This window comes from Tamandua tetradactyla, chromosome 6, assembly GCF_023851605.1.
Source record: "Tamandua tetradactyla isolate mTamTet1 chromosome 6, mTamTet1.pri, whole genome shotgun sequence".
Taxonomy (NCBI): Eukaryota; Metazoa; Chordata; class Mammalia; order Pilosa; family Myrmecophagidae; genus Tamandua; species Tamandua tetradactyla.
Genome location: NC_135332.1, coordinates 27,822,038 through 27,844,332, shown reverse-complemented (window position 1 = coordinate 27,844,332; position 22,295 = coordinate 27,822,038). Strand labels below are relative to the sequence as shown.

The window sequence follows — 22,295 nt, the reverse complement described above, 5'->3', positions numbered from 1 at the left end:
AAAGAATGGAAAAACTTGAGCAGGGGATCAGGGAACTGAATGACAATATGAAGCTCACAAATATACGTGTTGTGGGTGTCCCAGAAGGAGAAGAGAAGGGAAAAGGAGGAGAAAAACTAATGGAAGAAATTATCACTGAAAATTTCCCAACTCTTATGAAAGACCTAAATTTACAGATCCAAGAAGTGCAGCGCACCCCAAAAAGAATAGACCCAAATAGGCGTTCTCCAAGACACTTACTAGTTAGAATGTCAGAGGTCAAAGAGAAAGAGAGGATCTTGAAAGCAGCAAGAGAAAAACAATCTGTCACATACAAGGGAAACCCAATAAGACTATGTGTAGATTTCTCAGCAGAAACCATGGAAGCTAGAAGACAGTGGGATGATATATTTAAATTACTAAAAGAGAAAAACTGCCAACCAAGACTCCTATATCCAGCAAAACTGTCCTTCAAAAATGAAGGAGAAATTAAAACATTTATAGACAAAAAGTCACTGAGAGAATTTGTGACCAAGAGACCAGCTCTGCAAGAAATACTAAAGGGAGCATTAGAGTCAGATACGAAAAGACAGAAGAGAGAGGTATGGAGTAAAGTGTAGAAAGAAGGAAAATCAGATATGATATATATAATACAAAAGCCAAAATGGTAGAGGAAAATATTATCCAAACAGTAATAATACTAAAAGTTAATGGACTGAATTTCCCAATCAAAAGACATAGAATGGCAGAATGGATTACGACCCAGCAATACCACTGCTAGGTATCTACTCAAGGGACTTAAGGGCAAAGGCACAGACGGACATTTGCACACCAGTGTTTATAGCAGCATTATCTACAATTGCAAAGAGATGGAAACAGCCAAAATGTTCATCAACAGACGAGTGGCTAAACAAACTGTGGCATATACCTACGATGGAATATTATGCAGCTTTAAGACAGACTAAACTTATGAAGCATGTAATAACATGGATGGACCTAGAGAACATTATGCTGAGTGAGTCTAGCCCAAAACTAAAGGACAAATACTGTAAGGTCCCACTGATGTGAACCGACATTTGAGAATCAGCTTGGAATATATCATTGGTAACAGAGACCAGCAGGAGTTAGAAACAGGGTAATATAATGGGTAATTGGAGCTGAAGGGATACAGACTGTGCAACAGGACTAGATACAAAAACTCAAAAATGGACAGCACAATAATACCTAAGTGTAATGTAACTATGTTGGAACACTGAATGAAGCTGCACCTGAAATATGGTTTTTTGTTTGTTTGTTTGTGTGTTTGTATCTTTTGTTTTTGTTTTCTTTTTCCTTTATATATATATATATATATATATAATTATTAGTAGTAGTATTATTATTTTAATTCTCTTCTCTATATTAACATTCTATATTTTTTTCTGCTGTTTTGCTAGTTCTTTTCCTAAATCGATGCAAATGTACTAAGAAATGATGATCATACATCTATGTGATGATACTAAGAATTACTGAGTGCATTTGTAGAATGGAATGATTTCTAAATGTTGTGTTAATTTCTTTTCTTTTTTTTGATTAATAAAAAAATTAAAAAAAAAAAACAAGTTCCAAGTAGAAAAAGTTTATAACTTACAATCTTACCTAGTAATTGTTTAAATTCACAGATTTGAACAGAATTTGTGACACACAAAGGTAGCCTGCAATAAGTTAAATTTTTTTGGTAGGAGGAAACATTTAGGGAAATATTAAGAATGACTTTTCACGAGGAAATCTAGAGTTAAAGTTGCAAAAGATTTTTAAAGTATATTTTCCTATAAGTAATTTTTACTGATTATGCATTCCCTCATTTCAATTAAAACCAGATGTTTTTCCAATTGGCTAGTTTTCTGGCCAGAATCAAAGAGAAAAACATTTTTGTATGGCTAAATAAATCTAAAACAAAATAAATTTATAATTCCTCCACCTAACATTCTGTCCCTAGTAGAAATGAATGCTTTACCATTTCATGACTAAATTTCTCCTAAGAAAGAAATCCCTAGATAAAAAAACTCTAAGGAAGGGATACATTTAGAAAACAGACACATTACTTAATAGGTCAAACTTTCACCTTTGGACATCTAATATCTGACACTAAATATTCCCAGCTTTCTTTTACATGGACTTTTTTTCTGATCACTTCATCCAAATCTGTATCTACTACCAATTCTTTTCTCTGAGTTCTAAATAATTATCTATATACCTTATTTTGTTGTCTTTACAGTAGTTCTCCTACTTATTTGGCTTTATTCACCCCCAGCAACATTTTAGGACCCTGAGCCCTAAACTTTGTTCATTTTAGGCCCCATGAACTTTGAAGAACCCTTGGATATGACTGGATCTCATGTTGAACTGGTGCAGTTCAATCCTGGAAAGTTTCCATGCCCTACTGAAAACTTCTTTTGAAGTTTTGAAGTGAAAGGAAAGAACTGAAAATGATAACATAATTGTACGTCCATCTTTTGCTTCCTCCACTTCTCCTGGCTCCCATCCATATAATACAAAAAACTAAGAGGCAGATACTGAAAGACAATAATAGAATTTGGCTCAGGTTTAGAAACCATTTAACCCAACCCTAGATTCCAAAATGCTTCGGGAGTTAGTAAATCTAGGGTTTACTCATGTACAAACTCTGACTGATGTGCCAGAAATTGAAAACTGTCAGAATAGTGGAATTTTCCAAGGCAAAAGTCAGATAGTAATTTTACACTTCAGTCACAAACATACATTTTAAGTCATTTTATTGCTATGAAAATATTTCCAAAGCAATAGTGCTTTAACATAATTATTTGTAGAAAAAACATTCCCTGTTGCAGGTGATATAAGAAACAAACTAAACATTGTTCTAGATTTCCTAGCTGCATGCCTGAAATTTAATATTTTAGATTCATTAAGGGAACCAAAAGAAACAACATGCTAAATTAAAACAAAGGTACTTTGTTAGAAAGAAAGTCAGAGAGAAAAAGCAATACTAAATTAACAGATCAAGGAAATCTAAAACAGACTCTTAGGTCATGATATGAACAAGACAGGTAGTGCCACTGTGAACCAGATAGATAAACAAAGGACACATGATATAGCTAGGTATTTTGACTAGCTATTATTTACGATTCCAATTGATACACAGCTGGAAGGAAATCTCTAGAATGCCATATAACTTAAGTGAATTTTTATACAAAAAATCAAATATGACAAAAGGACTTTACAGCAGCCTTCTTCTCATCTCTTCTGTGTCCACACTTAAATCTTTTAGGGAATCTCCTCTTAATTACTTCCATTTTCTAAATATGCTTGTTTCATCAATTTTAGATATTGCCTACTAATATCCTGCCATGAAAGATAAGTGTTTAGCTTAATCCCCACCTCTAGCCCTGCATACCCTGTGTAATTTTATCATAATCTTACAGATACTACTCAGCACTGAGTCAAGTAGAACGGGACCATGCTTGCTTTCTTACAAACATTACTCCCCCCCAAAAAATGATGACTACTACTTTTTTTCTATTTTCTATATATCAATTGCTAGTTTTTCCCCCAAATGTTCCAACTTCTGTCTATCAATATTTCCCATATGCTCAAATACATGAGATATCATTTTCCCCCAGGGCTGTGTCTTCCCAAATTCCTTTGTTCTTTTTTTCTGCTACACAGCTAACATCTTGGACTTTCCCTTTGCTCTTTTTCTTTATTAATTCTGCTTCCTGGAGCCCATATTTTCTCCCTTGCTATAAAAGGCATATTCCCTAATAGTCTGTAAAAAAAGGGGGTTAGTGGGAATGCAATTTTTTCTAAAAAAAGTCCTTACATGCCTAAAATTGTCTTTATTCTATCCTCATATTTGTTTGATAGCTTGGCTAGGAATAAAAGTATAGGTTGGAAATCCTTTCCACTCAAAACATTCAAAGACAGAGTGGTAAAGGGAATAGAAAAAAAATAGGGGGAACAAAGGTTAAAATATATTGAGTATATGAAAATACTAGTGGTCAATGAGAGGGAGGGGTAGGGGTTATGGTATGTATGAGTTTTTTCTGTTTTCTTTTTTTTTCTTTTTCTGGAGTGATATAGAAGTTCTAAAGAAATGATCATGGTGATGAATATACCATTATGTAATGATACTGGGCGCCACTGATTGTACACCAAGTACAGAACGTTCACATGTTAAGAATGTTTGTGTTGTTTTGTCAATAGAAATATCTTTTAAAAAACATAAAATATCCAAAGACACTATTTGATATATTTCTAATTTCCTGTGCTACTGCTGTGATATGCAATGGCACTGTGATTTTTTGTCCTTTGCATATAACTTCTAGTTCCTCTTTCTGGAAGCTTTTAGTATATTCTCCCCAATTTATTGAAATTTCATGATCAAATATTCTGGTCTGAGTCTTTTTTATTACTTTTTGGGCCCTTTCAATTTGAAAATCTGTATCATTCAATTTGGAAATTTTTTTTTGAAAAGTTGTTTTTGTTATCACCTCACTATTTTCTCAGTACTCTCATTCTGGCATTTAGTCAAATACTAGACTTCCTGGTCTGTCTTTGTCTTATTCTTCTTCTCTTATTTCCATCTTTTTAATCTTTTTGTTCTAATTTTTAGGAAATTACTTCAATTTTATGTTCCAGTCATTTTCCTGATTTTTTTTTTGGGCGGGGGGTTCTTATTCTTAGAAATAATTTTTTTTTACAGCATCCTGTTCTTTTGAGGAACAACTTCTCATTTCTTAGAGGTTAATATCTTGTTTCCCTAGCTTTTCCCCTCTACTTTCTGTATTGCCTGTTTCCTCTGAATTCTTCCCGTTTTGCTTAATTGTGGGTCTTCTCTTATTTTGGAGGCTTTCCTCACCTATGTGGTTATCTCTGGTTGTCCATTCATATTCAAGGCATTAAGCACATTTTCATTTAATTCCTTGGCTCCATACCCCTACTCTCTTCTTTTAGCTGATACCCAGAAACCTCAGCTTCCATTTTCTTGGAGAAAATATCTTAGTCTCTCAGTAAGGGATGAAGAAGTTTGCTGGGTGCACCAGATTTAATTGCTTCATATAAGACTTTAAACTAATACCTGCTTTTAATCTAAAGCCAGAAACAAAAGGACAAATACTGTAAGTCCTCACTGATATGAGCTAACACTGATGAATGAACTTGGAGAATTTCAGTTAAGAACAGAGACCATCAGGAGATAGAAATAGGGTAGATATTGGGTAATTGGAGCTAAAGGGATGCAGATTGTGCAACAGGGCTGATTGTAAAAATTTAGAAATGGATAGCACAATACCACCTAACTGCAATACAATAAAGTTAGTACACTGAATGAAGCTGAATGTAAAAATGACAACAGGAGGAAGGCTGGGGGCACAAATGAAATCAGAAGGAAAGATAGGCGATAAAGACTGAGATCGTATAATCTAGGAATGCCTAGAGTGTATAATGATAGTGACCAAATGTACAAATTTAAAAATGTTTTTTTCAAGAGGAAGAACAAATAATGTCAATACTGACGGGTACTGAAAATAGATGGTGTGCTTGTTTGAAATGATATGCACCCTAGAAAAGCCATGTTTTAGCTTTAATCCCATTTTGTAAAAGTAGCTGTTTCTTCTAATTCCTACTCTGCACTGCATGTGTGAAACTGTAATCAGATCATCTCCCTGGAGATGTGATTTAATCAAGCGTGCTTTTAAAACTGGATTAGGTACAGGTGTGTTCTCCACCCATTTGGGTGGGTCTTGATTAGTTTATTGGAATTCTATAAAAAGAAGAAACATTTTGAAGAAGAAGAGATTCAGAGAGAACTGAGAATGCTGCAGCACCATGAAGCAGAGAGTCCATCAGTCTGCATCCTTTGGAGATGAAGAAGGAAAATGCCTCCCAGGGAACTTTATGAAACAGGAAGCCAGGAGAGAAAGATAGCAGATGGTGCCGTGTTTGCTATGTGCCCTTCCAGCTGAGACAGAAGCCCTGACTATGTTCGCCATGTGCCTTCTTACTTGAGAGAGAAAACCTGAACTTCATCGGCCTTCTTGAACCAAGGTATCTTCCCCTGAATGCCTTAGATTAGACATTTCTATAGACTTGCTTTAATTGGGACATTTTCTCGGCCTTAGAACTGTAAACTAGCAACTCATTAAATTCCCCTTTTTAAAAGCCATTCCATTTCTGGTATACTGCATTCCGGCAGTCAGCAAACTAGAATAGATGGTAATTCATATTTTAAAACTTTAACTTATGTGTGAGACTAAAGCAAAAAATGTTTATTTGGCACAAAATTCATATTTTGACTAGTGCATTTCCTAATATAACTTATGTGGACAGTAAACTGAACACCATAAATATGTGGAACCTTGAACAAGGCGTGAGATCTTGTAGATTTGTCCAGAGTGATGTCCTGATAAATCCCAGTGATATTTGAACAGTGAATAAAAAAGTATTTGCAGTCAAGATGGCGGCTTAACAATGTGCGCATTTTAGTTCGTCCTCCAGAACAAGTACTAAATAACTAGAAACAGTACAGAACAGCTCCTGGGGCCACGTCAGTGACCAGACACACAGCGTACCCCAGTCTGGACCAGCTGGACCAGCTACGAGCATCCCCCAGAACCATGAGTGCCCAAAGCTGCGGCGGCCAGCGCCCCTCCCCCATGGGCCGCTTCCCAGAGGGGAAAGGAAAAGACTTTACCAGCAGCAGGGACTGGGCACAATCAAACGCCAATTGTGGAACTAATTAACAAATTCTGACTACTAAAAATAGGCCCCCAGCTTAGGTGAACCCGATCAAAGCAGAGGTTGCTCATTTTTGCCCCAGTGCCAAGGGGTCAGGGCTGACGGAAAAAGGGGGGAAAAAAACAAGGAAGGAAACAGAGGTTTTTGTGGCTGTGTATCTACAAAGGCTTGACTGCCTCTGGATACAGCGGTAGGACTTTTCAGGCTGCAACTACTCCAGGCACAGGCAGAAGTGAGCTCTTTTGGGGGCTTATCTGGAGCCTGTGTCTTCCCCAGGGGAGGCGTGAAGCCCAACTCAGGTGGAATCCCTCCATCAAGGAATTCAGACACCAGGGCTTGGTAATTTGAAGCCATTAATTAAAACCAGCCTACAACCTCTCCTCTGTCTCCACCACGCCCCAGCAGGGAGAGTCTGCCAGAGTGGTGCCGCATCATCTTATGCTGGTGGGACCTGCAGTCAGACAAGCGCCACATACTGGGCAGGATAAGAAAAACAGAGTCCAGACACTTCACAGGGAAGTCTTTCAACCTGCTGGGTCTCACCCTCAGGGAAAACCGACGCAGGTGACTCTCTCCCCCTGATAGGAGGCCAGTTTGGTCTGGGAAAATCTGGCTGGGGTCAATAATATCTAAGTAGACCCTCCTAAGTATGTGTGGGGGAAAGGCACCACACGAGCAGGGCAAGAAACAAGAAAACAGGAACTGAAAATTTCTCCTCTGTTAAACAAAACTTAAGCTAAAGGTCCAGATAAAGCTGAACGGAATGTCAAAGAACAGATAGACAACAAATTCATCCAGCAAGAAAACCCTAGATAAAAGGAGTGAAAGCAATCTCCAGAATAAACTAATTAAGGTAATTAAATGTCTAGACGCCAGCAAAAAATAACAAATCACACTAGGAAAATTGAAGATATGGCCCAGTCAAAGGAACAAACCAACAATTCAAATGACATACAGGAGCTGAAACAATTAATTCAGAATGTACGAACAGACATGGAAAACCTCATCAAAAAACCAAATCAATGAATTGAGGGAGGATATAAAGAAGGCAAGGAAAGAACAAAAAGAAGAAACTGAAAGTCTGAAAAAACAAATCACAGAACTTATGGGAATGAAAGACACAGTAGAAGAGATGAAAAAAACAATGGAAACCTACAATGGTAGATTTCAAGAGGCAGAACATAGGATTAATGAACCGGAGGACAGAACATCTGAAATCCAACAAGAAACAGAAACTATAGGAAAAAAAATGGAAAAATATGAGCAGGGACTCAGGGAATTGAAAGACAATATGAAGCGCATGAATATACGTGTTGTGGGTGTCCCAGAAGGAGAAGAGAATGGAAAAGGAGGAGAAAAACTAATGGAAGAAATTATCACTGAAAATTTCCCAACTCTTATGAAAGACTTAAAATTACAGATCCAAGAAGTGCAGCGTACCCCAAAGAGAACAGATTCAAATAGACATACTCCAAGACATTTAATAATCAGAATGTCCAAGGTCAAAGAGAAAGAGAGGATCTTGAAAGCAGCAAGAGAAAAGCAATCCATCACATACAAGGGACGCCCAATAAGACTATGCACAGATCTCTCAGCAGAAACCATGGAGGCGAGAAGACAGTGGGATAATATATTTAAATTACTAAAAGAGAAAAACTGCCAACCAAGAATTCTATATCCAGCAAAATTGTCCTTCAAAAATGAGGGAGAAATGAAAACATTTTCAGACAAAAAATCACTAAGAGAATTTGTGAACAAGAGACCAGCTCTGCAAGAAATACTAAAGGGAACACTAGAGACAGATACGAAGACAGAAGACAGAGGTGTGGAGAAGAGTGTAGAAAGGAAGACTCTGAGTAGAGGTAAAAGGAAGGAAAATTAGATATGACATATAAAATCCAGAAGGCAAAATAGTAGAAGAAAGTACTACCCATACAGTAATAACACTGAATGTTAATGGATTAAACTCTCCAATCAAAAGACATAGTCTGGCAGAATGGTTTTAAAAAACAGGACCCATGTATATGCTGTCTCTACTCAAAGGTCACGAGGCCAAGGACACAAATGGGCATTTACATGTTTATAGCAGCATTATTAGCAATTACCAAGAGATGGAAACAGCCAAAATGTCTATCAACAGACAGTTAGCTAAACAAACTGTGACATTTACATAAGATGGAATATTATGCAGCTGTAAGACAGAATAAAGTTATGAAGTATGTAACAACATGAATGGACCGTAAGGACATTATGCTGAGTGTGATTAGCCAGAAACAAAAGGACAAATACTGTATGGTCTCACTGACATGAACTGACGTTAGTGAATAAACTTAGAATATTTCCTTGGTAACAGAGACCATCAGGAGATAGAAATAGGGTGAGATATTGGGTGATCAGAGCTGAAGGGATACAGATTGTGCAACAGGACTGAATATAAAATCTCAGATATGGACAGCACAATACTACCTAACAGTAATGTAATTATGTTAAAACACTGAATGAACCTGCATGTGAGAATGATAGAGGGAGGAGGACTGGGGACATAAATGAAATCAGAAAGAAAGATAGATGGTAAAGATTGAGATGGCATAATCTAGGAATGCCTAGAGTGTATAATAATAGTGAAATGTACAATGTAAAAATTTAAGAAATGTTTTTGCCTGAGGAAGAACAAAGGACTGTCATTATTGCAGGGTGTTGAAAATAGATGATAATTAATACTTTAAAATGTCACCTTATGTGTGAGACTAAAGCAAAAAATGTTTATTTGTTACAAAATTTATATTTTGACTAGAGCATTTCCTAATATAACTCATGTAGATAGTTTGAGTGAATGTCATAAGTACTTGGAATCTCAGGTAGCATATGAGATTTTGTTGGTTTGTCCAGAGTGATGCCTCGATGAATCTCAGAGTGATTTGATCAGTGACCGGAAAAGTATTTGCAAGCCCCCTTTGGGGAATGGTGAGAGTGGGGAGAAATTCAACTTCCCCAAGTTGAATTCTTGATAGTTTCACAAGCAGTGTGGACAACCAAAGCTATAGGCTGAGCCCCCAGGCTTGGGGTTTGTTCACATGAAACTTAACCCCACAAAGGATAGGTCAAGTCTACTTAAAATTTAGGCCTAAGAGTAACCCCCAAGAGAGCCTCTTTTGTTGCTCAGATGTGGCCTCTCTCTCCAGCCAACACAACGAGCAGTCTCACCACCCTTCCCCTCTCTGCGTGGGACATGACTCCCAGGGGTGTGGACCTTCCTGGCAACGTGGGACAGAGATCCTGGAATGAGCTGAGACTCAGCATCAAGGGACTGAGAAAAAACCCTAGAATGAGCTGAGAATTAACATCAAGGGGTTGAGAGAACCTTCTTGACCAAAGGGGGAAGAGTGAAATGAGACTAAGTGTCAATGGCTGAGAGATTCCAAACAGAGTTGAGAGGTTATCCTGGAGGTTATTCTTATGCATTAAGTAGATATCACCTTGTTGTTCAAGATGTAGTGGAGAGGCTGGAGAAAACTGCCTGAAAATGTAGAGCTGTGTTCCAGTAGCCATGTTTCTTGATGATGATTGAACAATGATATAGCTTTCACAATGAGACTCTGCGAATGTAAAAACCTTGTGTCTGATGCTCCTTTTAGCTACTATATCAGCAGAAGAGTAGAACATATGGAATAAAAATAAATAATAGGGGGAACAAATGTTAAAATAAATTTAGTTTGAAATGCTAGTGGTAAATGAAAGCGAGGGATAAGGGGTATGGTATGTATAATCTTTTTTTTCTCTGTTATCATTTTATTTCTTTTTCTGTTGTCTTTTTATTTCTTTTTCTAAATTGATGCAAATGTTCTAAGAAATGATGAATATGCAACTATGTGATGATACTAAGAATTACTGATTGTATATGTAGAATGGAATGATCTCTTAATGTTTTGTTTGTTAATTTTTTAATTAATAAAAAAAGTTTAAAACAAACAAACAAACAAAAACAAAAAACAAACAAACAAAAAGAGTCACCCCCAAGAGAACCTCTTTTGTTGCTCAGATGTGGCCTCTCTCTCCAGCCAACACAGCAAGCAGACTCACCACCCTCCCCCTGTCTACGTGGGACATGACTACCAGGGGTGTGGATCTTCCTGGCAGCGTGGGACAGAAATCCTCGAATGAGCTGAGATTCAGCATCAAGGGATTGAGAAAACTCAAGAATGAGCTGAGACCCAGCACCAAGGGATTGAGAAAACCTTCTCGAACAAAAGGGGGAAGAGTGAAATGAGACAAAGTGTCAATGGCTGAGAGATTCCAAACAGAGTCAAGAGGTTATCCTGGAGGTTATTCTTATGCATTAAGTAGGTATCACCTTGTTATCCAAGATATAATGGAGAGGCTGGAGGGAACTGCCTGAAAATGTAGAGCTGTGTTCCAGTAGCCATGTTTCTTGATGATGATTGTATAATGATATAGCTTTCACAATGTCACTGTGTGATTGTGAAAACCTTGTGTCTGATGCTCCTTTTATCTACCTTATCAACAGATGAGAGGAACATATGGAATAAAAATAAAAAATAGGGGGAACAAATGTTAAAACAGATTTAGTTTGAAATGCTAGTGATCAATGAAAGGGATCAGTAAGGGGTATGGCCTATAAAATTTTTTTTTCTGTTTGTTTTTTTTTCTGTTGTCTTTTTATTTCTTTTTCTGAATTGATGCTAATATTCTGGGAAATGATCATGATGATGAATATGCAACTATGTGATGATATTGTGAATTGCTGAGTGTATGTGTTGGGAATGTTTATGTTTCTTGTAATTTTTTTTAATTAATAAAAAAAAAAGAAAAAGAAAAAGTATTTGCAAAGTCCCCTTGGGGGAATGGTAAGAAAGGGGGAAAATTCAACCTTCCGACGTGGAGAATTCCTGATATTCTCACAAGCAGTGAGGACAACCAAAAGCAGTACGCCGAGCCCTCAATCTTGGGGTTTGTTCACACGAAACTTATCCCCGCAAAGGATAGGCTAAGCCTACTTAAAATTAGGCCTAAGAGTCACCCCCAGAGAACCTCTTTTGTTGCTCAGATGTGACCTCTCTCTTTCAGCCAACACAACAAGCAAACTAACTGCCCTCCCTCTCACTACATGGGACATGAAGTGTAAACCCTCCTGGCAATGTGGGACAGAAATCCTAGAGCTGGGACTCAGCATCAAGGGATTGAGAAAACCTTCTTGACCAAAAGGGGGAACAGAGAAATGAGACAAAATAAAGTGTCAATGGCTGAGAGATTTCAAACAGAGTTGAGAAGCTATCCTGGAGGTTATTCTTACACATTATATAGATATCACCTTTTTAGTTAAGGTATAATGGAGAGGATGGAGGGAATTGCCTGAAAATATAGAGCTGTGTTCCAGTAGCCATGTTTCTTTTTTTTTTTGCTGTTTAATTTTTCATACTTTATTCCCTGTATCAATAGGTTAAGAAAGAATTTTCCCAAGTCCTGATTTATAGATAATGTGAATAAGCAGTACACAAAACATTCAATTTCACAGACAGTAACATTCAGTGATCAATTTAAATGCAATTTCAATCCGTATTTTAAGCTAAATGCAATAATTTAATATAATATAGCTAAATACACACACAACTTATATCACCTGAACTACAAGTAGTTTCCATGGCCACATATGGTTTAGTCAAGTACATATTTCCACAACGAACAAGTACGAACCGATATGTTAATAAAATACTACCCCGAATACTTATCCTGCCATCAGCTTATTAGGCAATGACATTTATGCAATTGAAAGGATTTATTTTTTAGAAGCTTTAATCTGATCTGGAAAACTTAATTCTTCTAAAATTTGACAAACAGTACGTATCAGCCCCAAAGTTCTAAATAAAAAGCTTTCCAACACTGAGGCATTCACATGAAACTTACAGTTTCTCAAAAAATAAACAAGCAAACAAAAACTCCTGCTATCTGAAGAAAATTAAAACAAATTACCGTTTAAGACACTTAAACATTCTTTAAAAAGACTGTATTTCCCTATATAATCTTCTACTTAAGAGAAACAAAAACCAGTTCACTGTCATTAATAAATCTCACAGATTACTTTTGTCTAGAAACTTGAGAAAACATAAAACACATTTCTCAGCTATCATAGGATCAAAAGTGCCATTTAGGTGTCACATATTAAACAAATATAACCTACAATGGCAAAAAGACATCTAACAGATAAATATTACTTCATCATCTATATAGTCAAAAATCAGAAGGAATTATATGAATAGCAAATTAAGTTACATATGGTCATTAAAACCCAATTAAGTAATTCAAGTATGAAAATATAAAGGCAGGCAATTAAAGGCTCAAATACTCTAAAATCGAAGACATGAAAATTAAGGCTGAAAACTGTGTTTCTCCAACTTTCATTTTCATGGTTAGGTAACAGGACCTTACTGTAGGAAATATGCAGTTACTATATATAGTTGTCCCAGAAGATAAGAAAGCTTCAGAAAGTACAAAAAGTATCAAGATCCATAGTTCGCTTCATCAAACGCTTTTCTAGCTCGTTTCAATTCTTCATTCATAGTAAGTAAGTCTTTAACCCTAGCAAACTTCCTTGGGTCCTTTCGAATCAAGAAGACAATATCTTCAACTTGTACTCGACCTTGTCTTCCAACTGACATTGCCTTGTGAGTCATTTCAGTGATGAACTCTATGACAAGGTCTTCAAGAATATCCACTGACTCAGTGTAAGGATTCTGGTCATCCCCAAATCCATACATCATACACCGTAATTCTTTAGAAAAAAGTCTCTTTCTTTTACCCTGTCCACCTTCTGCACCTCCTCCAATTTCTTCATTTTCTTCCTCAAACGTGAGGTCCTCTTCCTCATCTGTCATCCCACCATCCAGCAAACCTATGGGTTTCCCAGTAGCCATGTTTCTTGAAGATGATTGTATAATGATAAAGCTTTCACAGTGTGACTGTGTGATTGTGAAAATCTTGTGTCTGATGCTCCTTTTATCTCCCTTATCACAGATGAGTAAAACATATGAATTAAAAATAAATAAATAATAGCGGGAACAAATGTTAAAACAAGTTTAGTAGATCGAAATTCTAGTGATCAATGAAAGGGAGGGGTAAGGGGCATAGTACATATGAATTTTTTTCTGTTTTCTTTTTATTTCTTTTCCTGAATTGATGCAAATGTTCTAAGAAATGCGCATGATGATGAATATACAACTATGTGATGATATTGTGAGTTATCGATAATATATCAAGAATGGAATGATCGGGCGGGCCACGGTGGCTCAGCAGGCAAGAATGCTTGCCTGCCATGCCAAAGGACCCGGGTTTGATTCCCGGTGCCTGCCCATGTGAAAAAAAAAAGAAAGAAAAGAATGGAATGATCACATGGTAAGAATGTTCATGTATGTATGTTGTCATGTTTGAAATAAATAAATAAAGTCAAATGAAAAAATCAATACAGATTGAGAAAAAAGAAGGTCAGTGTAATTACTGGATGTATGAATAAATTACAGTACAAGTTAAAACACAGGCTTCAGAACTCTGTTCTTTGGCAATAACTACTCAATCCTGTCCTCAAACTAGTGGGAATCCAAGGCAAAATGAAAAAAATTAGGGCAAATGATATTTTCCATAAATCTTTTCCATTTTTAAATGCTTAGATAATAACATTCAGATTAGGTATAAACTGACCCGCATTTTTACAATATCAGTGATACATGTCTTTTTTTAATAATGTTTTATAAAATAATGTTATATTAGTTAGCCCTCTCCCTATATATTTTTTTTCCATTTCACTAATGCCAGATTTTTGTGGATTTCCTAGAACCAGTGTTTTGTGGGAATGTTCTATAAAGAGTTTGAATGACTAAGAATTTGTCTGCCATCAGCCATAAAAAAAATTAAATATATACTTATATATGTTAATAAATCAAGTTCATGCTGACAGACATGAGCCTAAAGATACATGAGAAAGATTTTTTATTTCAGCTTTTTCCCTAGGGCCATCCTCTTAATCCAGAAAAAATATTTTCCAGTCTCTTATTTGGCAAATAAAAGTCTGGCCATAGGCATAGTGGAGCTATGTTCAGATAAGGAGACTGGAAGTCCTGCCCTCACTTAATCTGCCCTGCCTCCCATTTTCAGTCTGGTATCTTAAATTCATTTTCCTCTGTGCCTAGGGGTCTGTTTCTGAACTTTCCAAATTCAGCTTCTTAATTAAGAATAAATTTCCTGAGTTTGTGAGCCTGGGGGGTAAGGGGGTACTGGAGGTCTGGCTCCCACTGAAGACTCTCAGACAACCTCTATCTTATCTTATCTCTGCCTTCTATGGTACATGGTACCTCCAGGTTCTGAGCTTTTCACAGGTATTCCAAAAAAAACATGACCTACTTTTCACCACTACTCTCTGTAGGTACTTAGGTTTGCCCTCTGCTCTACTAAGTCACATTTTCTCTTTCTGCTTTCCCTCTTCCCATATAGAAATGATTATAAATGACTCACAGTTATACCAAAAATGGCGTTGATATTCTTGTTTTTAGGTGATTATCAAGAGAAGAGCCTGGAAATTTTTTTACTTTTCTGCCTTAAAACCAGGAAGCAATGATTTTTAAAAATCTCATGTCAAATAACCTTGAGGATGAGCAAACTAAGGTTCAAGAGCTAAATGTTTATGTTTGCTAATTAACTCCCAACGGATAACACAATTGAAATCAAGAACTCAAATGCTTGGTTAAATTACACTACTTCATGTTTTTTTCAAACATAGACTATACCTTCTAATTTGTATGGCTTTATATCTTCTGCCTAGAATTCTAACCATTGCTCACTCCAATGTCGTATCATCCATGAAACCTTCCTGATCCTCTCTGTTGAGGGGAATGTCTCTTCTTCACTCCTGGTTTACATGAGGAAGAATTTTCTTTAAATATACTCCTGGCTTCTACGTACCTCCTTACCTATAGATATGGAATGATTTATCTGAACCTAATTGATTGGTAAAGTTCAGAAAAAAAGAAGCACAAACATCGCTCAGCTCCGTATTTCTACCTTTTTAGAACAAGTATTCACTTCTTCAGGGCCATACTCTCTTCCTTGTAGGGAGGCTTGATCTAGTATGCACTGCTTGGAACCAGCAAATCTGCCTAATAGACTTCATTTAGCAGACACAATTTGGCTCACACTCTGAAAGTCAAATCTTTCAACCAAGTCTCAGCCATTAACAAAGGTGATATTTTAGACCTTATCTGGCATTCCTGTTTTCTCAATTTGTTCAGAACAGTAAGGACAAGAGATGCTTTTACTCCAAGCCTCTTCATAAATTTTAATATTCCTTAGGTAGATATATGACTTTATACTTTATAATCCGTAGAATTTTGCTTATACTTCTATAGATTAAATTTTGTCTTACTGTGCTAATTTTCTTCTAAACTACTATGCTATAAGTTTTAGAAAGTAGGCTAAAATTAGAAATGAAAACAGTACATTGCTATCAACTTCACTGATATAAAAAGGATTATAAAAAAATACCAAGAACAAACATATGCCAACAAATGGGATAACCTAGGTGAAATGAACCACTTCTAGAAGCACACAACTACTAAATCAAACTCAAGGAGAAACAGAAAATGTGAAAAGACCTTTAACAAGTAGAAATTGAATCAGTAATCAAAAACCTCCCAACTAAGAAAAGCCCAGGACCAGATGGTTCACAGGTTAATTCTACATAATGTTTATTCGTTTGTTGTTACTACATAATGTTTAAAGAAAACATTAACACCATTCCTTCCCCGACAATTCCAAAAAAATAAAAAGGAGGGAATACTTCCTAACTCATTTTTCTAAAGGAAGATATACAAACGGACAATAAGCACATGAAACATATGCAACATCAGTGGTCACCTGGGAAATGCGTATCAAAATGCAATGAAGATAACCCAGTAGAACAACTATGGCTATAACAGAAAAAACAGACAGTAAGTGTTAATGAAGATGTGGAGAAATTAGAACCTCATACACTGCTGCTGGAAATTACCAACAAAAAGCACAAAACCTGTCCCAAATACCCCTAAAGAGTGGGATAGAAAGATCAAAGGTGATGGTGCAGTTATATAAGGAGAAGGTAGCATTTAACAAATGAATGTGATTGCTGAATCGTGAAACTGATATTTCTTTTAGTCTATGGTATCTTAGAGCAGCTAGAAGTAAAAACCTAAAATTTAGTGGAGTTGTAATCCATACCAAACTCTGAAATCTGTTCCACAATTAATTGTTGTGCTGTGCTTAGAAATTTATTGCTTTTTTGTGTATGTTATTTTTAAAAAAAAAAAAGTAAAAAAAAACCATGAGCTATATCATGACCCTCTTCTGCTAAAAAATCCCAATGTCTTTCCTTGTCAGAATAAAATTTAGCCTACAAAGTCCTTCATAATCTGTCCCTTGGATCTCCAGCCACCCCTTCTCCCAGCCGACCTCACTCCTACCACTGTTCTCTGCCTCACCATGATATGGCCAAACAGACCTTCTTGTCCATGGCTCCTAAAATATATCAAGTACCTTCCTATCTTTCACTTTTGTACTTAATGTTCTTTTCCTCAGGTAACCACATGTCTTGCCCTATTTTTTTGTAAGTCTCCTCTCAAATGTTACCTTTGCATACTATTGAAGATAAACTGGTATCAAATCAAATGAGATCGTTATAAATTTAGGATATTAAATTTAAGCCTCATGGCAACTACAAAGAAAATACTGCAGAATATGCAAGTTTATAGAGCAGAAATCAAGAGTATAGGTTGATAGGGGTGGGGACAGGTTAAAGGTGCATAGTCAGGCAAATAGTATTTGTAGGTAATTATTATGCTTAATATGAATGGTACTCTTTAAAAAAGGAAATAATCTGCACTAACAGTGGATAAGTGCACCTCTTTCTCCACATCCTCTCCAGCACTTGTCATTTTCTGTTTTGTTGATAATGGCCATTCTGGTGGGTGTAAGATGATATCTCATTGTGATTTTGATTTGCATTTCTCTAATGGCCAGGGACATTGAGCATCTCTTCATGTGCCTTTTGGCCATTTGTATTTCCTATTCTGAGAAGTGTCTGTTCAAGTCTTTTTCCCATTTTGTAACTGGATTGGCTGTCTTTTTGTTGTTGAGTTGAACAATCTCTTTATAGATTCTGGATATTAGATCTTTATCTGATATGTCGTTTCAGTTTGGCAGTTCCTCAAAAAGCTGAATACAGAATTGCCATATGACCCAGCAATACCATTGCTAGGTATCTACTCAGAGGACTTAAGGGCAAAGACACAAATGGACATTTGCACACCAATGTTTATAGCAGCATTATTTACAATTGCAAAGAGATGGAAACAGCCAAAATGTCCATCAACAGATGAGTGGCTAAACAAACTGTGGTATATACATACGATGGAATATTATGCAGCTTTAAGACAGAATAAACTTATGAAGCATGTAATAACATGGATGGACCTAGAGAACATTATGCTGAGTGAGACTAGCCAAAAACTAAAGGACAAATACTGTATGGTCCCACTGATATGAACCGACATTAGTGAATAAACTTGGAATATGTCACTGGTAACAGAGACCATCAGGAGATAGAAATAGGGTAAGATAATGGGTAATTGGAGCTGAAGGGATACAGACTGTGCAACAGGACTGGATACAAAAACTCAGAAATGGACAGCACAATACTACCTAATTGTAATGTAATTATGTTAAAACATTGAATGAAGCTGCATGTGAGGTATAGTGTTTTTTTCTCTCTATTATCGTTTTATTTCTTTTTCTGTTGTCTTTTTACTTCTTTTTATAAATCGATGCAAATGTACTAAGAAATGATGAATATGCAACTATATAATGATGTTAAGAATTACTGATTGTATATGTAGAATGGAATGATTTCTAAAAAAAAGGAAATAATCTGATTGAAGTCTAAGCAAAAGTCTTAACCAAGAGGGTGCACGGATGGTTCAGTGGTAGAACGCTCATCTTCCATGCAGGAAACCTGGGTTTGAGTCCCAGAACAGGCACCAAAAAACAAAAGAACAACAACAACAAAACTTAGCCAAGAACTAGTTTAGTAAACGGACTTCCTGAAGCTTTCACTCACTGAAAAGCAGTAATGTCCCTTTGAACCTTTTCTCCTGACTTGCTAAATCATCCAGGATCACATATTGTATGGCTGCGAAGTATTATTATTTTAGCTATAGGAAACTTGAGCATCAACCTCTTTCTCTGTCTGAAGTAGCCTCAAGTCCCACAGTTTAATGTGTTTCAGTGATCTTTCTTCCACACTTATGTTTTATAAAAAAAAAAAGGCAGTTATAGGGACAGGCTATGGTCTAATTTGGACTGTAAATGGAGGTTAAACTGTTGGGTTAGTATTTGTTCTTGGAAGAGAATTTTCTGTTCACTTTAAAGTTTGTTTCAAGTGAAAAGTAATTCTTCCTCCTGCAACTCATTCCCTAAAGGTAACCACTATTAACTGCTCATTGCGTATCCTTTTGTACATTATTATGTATCTATTATTATAATGTATTGCTATGTACATATTTTATGAACAAACAAGATTATGCTGGATATAAGGTTTTGCACCTTGCTTTTTCCTCTTTTTTTAAATAAACATTAATACATTTTTATTTTAAAAATTATAGCATTTTATGTATGACAAAAATTCCTTCTGAAACTACCCCTAATCCTGATCCTATCCACTCTAAACCTCTCCACCTCAAGGGATAAGGACCTGTCAGTAACTTGATGAGCATCCTTGCAGGTCTTCTTCGCTTTTATATAGCATTGTTTTATCTGTGTATGCTTACATAATTGCCTTCAAACTATGCCTATCATTCTGAAACTTTTTCTACAATAAGCTTTACAGATGCTACATGTATTTCTTTCATATATTCCATAATATTTACACAGTCTTCCATTATATGAATCTTCCAATTTGTTTAGCTACCTCTCTATTAATGGATCTTTAGTTTATTTCTAGTTTCTCAGCATTACAAACAAAAACGCAGCATATTCTTGCATGTGCTTCTTGTGTACATGTACAAGTATTTTCTTATGGTAAATACCAAGAATTACTAGTTCACAGGAAATAGTTTTAGATTTATTAAATACCATCACAATGCTTTCCCAATTTATGTTTTGGCCAGTAGTAAATGAAAGAACTTGTTTTCTCATATTTTCTTCAACAATTGATGTTTTCCAGCTTTTACATTTTTGTCAGTGTCTCATTGTTTTAGTTTGTATTTCCCTCACTACTGAAGTTGAATGTTTTGGTGTTCATGTTTTATTTCTTCCATGAATTGGCTATTTTATCTTCTGAAAAGTTGTGTTTTTTTACCTTTTAGAAATACATTCAAACCTACAGGACAGTTAAAAAAAAAATACACATCCCATACAGAGAACGCCAACGTACTCTACCTCCTCTCCCCACCTAAATTACCCAGATTCACCAATTTGAATTTTTTGCCACTTTTGTCATATCATTCTATCTACCTATTGATCTATCTACTTATTTTATCAATCCATTAGGTATAGTTATCAAGTTCAAGCACTATAACATTGATATAAAACTTACAGTCTATATTCCAATTTTTTCTTATGTCCCAGTAATGTCCCTTTGAACCTTTTCTCCTGACTTGCTAAATCATCCAGGATCACATATTGTATTTAATTGTCATTGTTTCTTTAGTTGTTCTACCTACCTTTCCTTCCTTCAATTGCAGGAATATATATATACAACATGAACCTCTATCTCAATCACTCCTAAGCATATCATTCAATGGGATTAATCACATTCACAATATTGCAATACCCTTACCACTTCTATTACTAAAACTTTCTCATCTCACCAAACAGAAGCCCTACATCTATTATGCATTAACTCCCATATTTTCCCTGTGGCTTTTCATTCTCGAGTTAATCTCTGAAACAACACCATTAGTGTGGATACTAGCCAAATTCCAGCCACGTGACAAAAGCCTAAACATGTAAGATACAGGAAAAAACTGGATGCTAGTAAGGTATGTATACTGTCAAGGCAAAAAAGGTAATATGAAGTGCTAATATATATTCCACTTAAATATATATTTGATAATGGCTAGAAAGGTCAGATAATCCTCAACCACAATTTCAAAAGACCAATTATTTTATGGTTGGATTTCTTTTTTATTTGGTTGGGATAATTTTTAAATGCAAATTTCAAATTAGTGAAATAATTTAAACATTTTAGAAGACAGTAATAGTATTTCTCTCTTATATTAAAAACTTGATCCTACTAGGCCTACCTGGTCTCTTATCTAGAAATGTCTCTTTATAATTAATTAGTAAGATACTACATCCTAAAACTTTATTATTTTTAACTCAATAGTGGTATACCTTTCATCTTTAAAAATACACTATCTGAAATTAAGTAAAATACTGTCTAGGTCAAGACTTTATTATAAGTCAAACCTAAGAACAAAACTTGCAAAAAAAAATTAAGCCTTATAGGTTATACTCAAGGTTCTACAAATACTTAATAATTTTAAAGCTGTTTTAATATCTCATTCCTAGTTTCATGAGGAAGAATTACACTAAAGAAGGCAACCAGTACAGTTTCACTCAATATATGAGGATGGCGCACTAACAATTTTGGGTCCAAGTTACTTATTGCACAGTATTTGGAAGAAATTTATGACTTGGTGTGGTTTACACAGAATATCTGTTCAAAGTTGCTTAGAATAATTACTTAAATTAGCCAATATATCAGGCTAGTAAGCCAAAGTACAGGTTTAATCTCCATACTAATCAATTAATTTTGCTCAATTCCATGACCACAAACTCCACTGTTAATCAACCCTAACAAAATATCTCATAAATGCCTGCTAAATTTCACCAGAACAGGTGAGAATGGGTTAACAGTTCAAAACAACCCATTCTCAGTCAATATAACCTGGAGGCAAGTAAAACGGACTTCAAGTCAACTGGGTTTAAGTTCTGGCTCTTACACATACTTAGCTATTTAAGTATGGGGAAAATAACAGCCCCTTTAGAGCTTCTACTTTATTATCTATAAAACAGTAGAGAAATATGCTCTACCTAACATAATTTTTTTAAGTTCAAATGAAATCATAAATGTGAACAAGCTCACTAATTTGTAAAGCTATATTAATTTAAGACGCTACTTGAGATAGGTCAAAGTATCTGGCCTACTGAAAGAAGGTCAGCAGGATATCCTACATTTATGAGGCTCAGCCTTATGTAGCCATTCAGAAACCCCCTTAACAAGACCTGTTTTTTAAAAACACATGGAATACTATGCATAGTACTGTATATGAATATAGTACTATTTATACTATATAATGAATTCCTGGAACCACTGGTGGAAAAGTTACTTTCCTGTTACCTAGGGCTCTTTCTAACCCTGTTTAATTTCTGCTTAAATTTCTGGGCAATGACCATCCTTACAGCAGAGCAGCTATTCTGTATATTATATATACATATATACATATATATATTATATATTATAATAT

At 35.7% G+C, this 22,295-nt stretch overlaps 1 protein-coding gene and 1 pseudogene across 2 annotated transcripts in view; both read right to left on the bottom strand.

Annotated features, from left to right (window-relative positions):
- Positions 1 to 22,295, bottom strand: part of FBXL20 (F-box and leucine rich repeat protein 20) — a 149,806-nt gene that overhangs the window by 114,227 nt on the left and 13,284 nt on the right. The gene's annotated exons all lie outside the window — the stretch shown is intronic.
- On the bottom strand, positions 1,678 to 22,206 carry LOC143687510 (transcription initiation factor TFIID subunit 13 pseudogene; annotated as a pseudogene).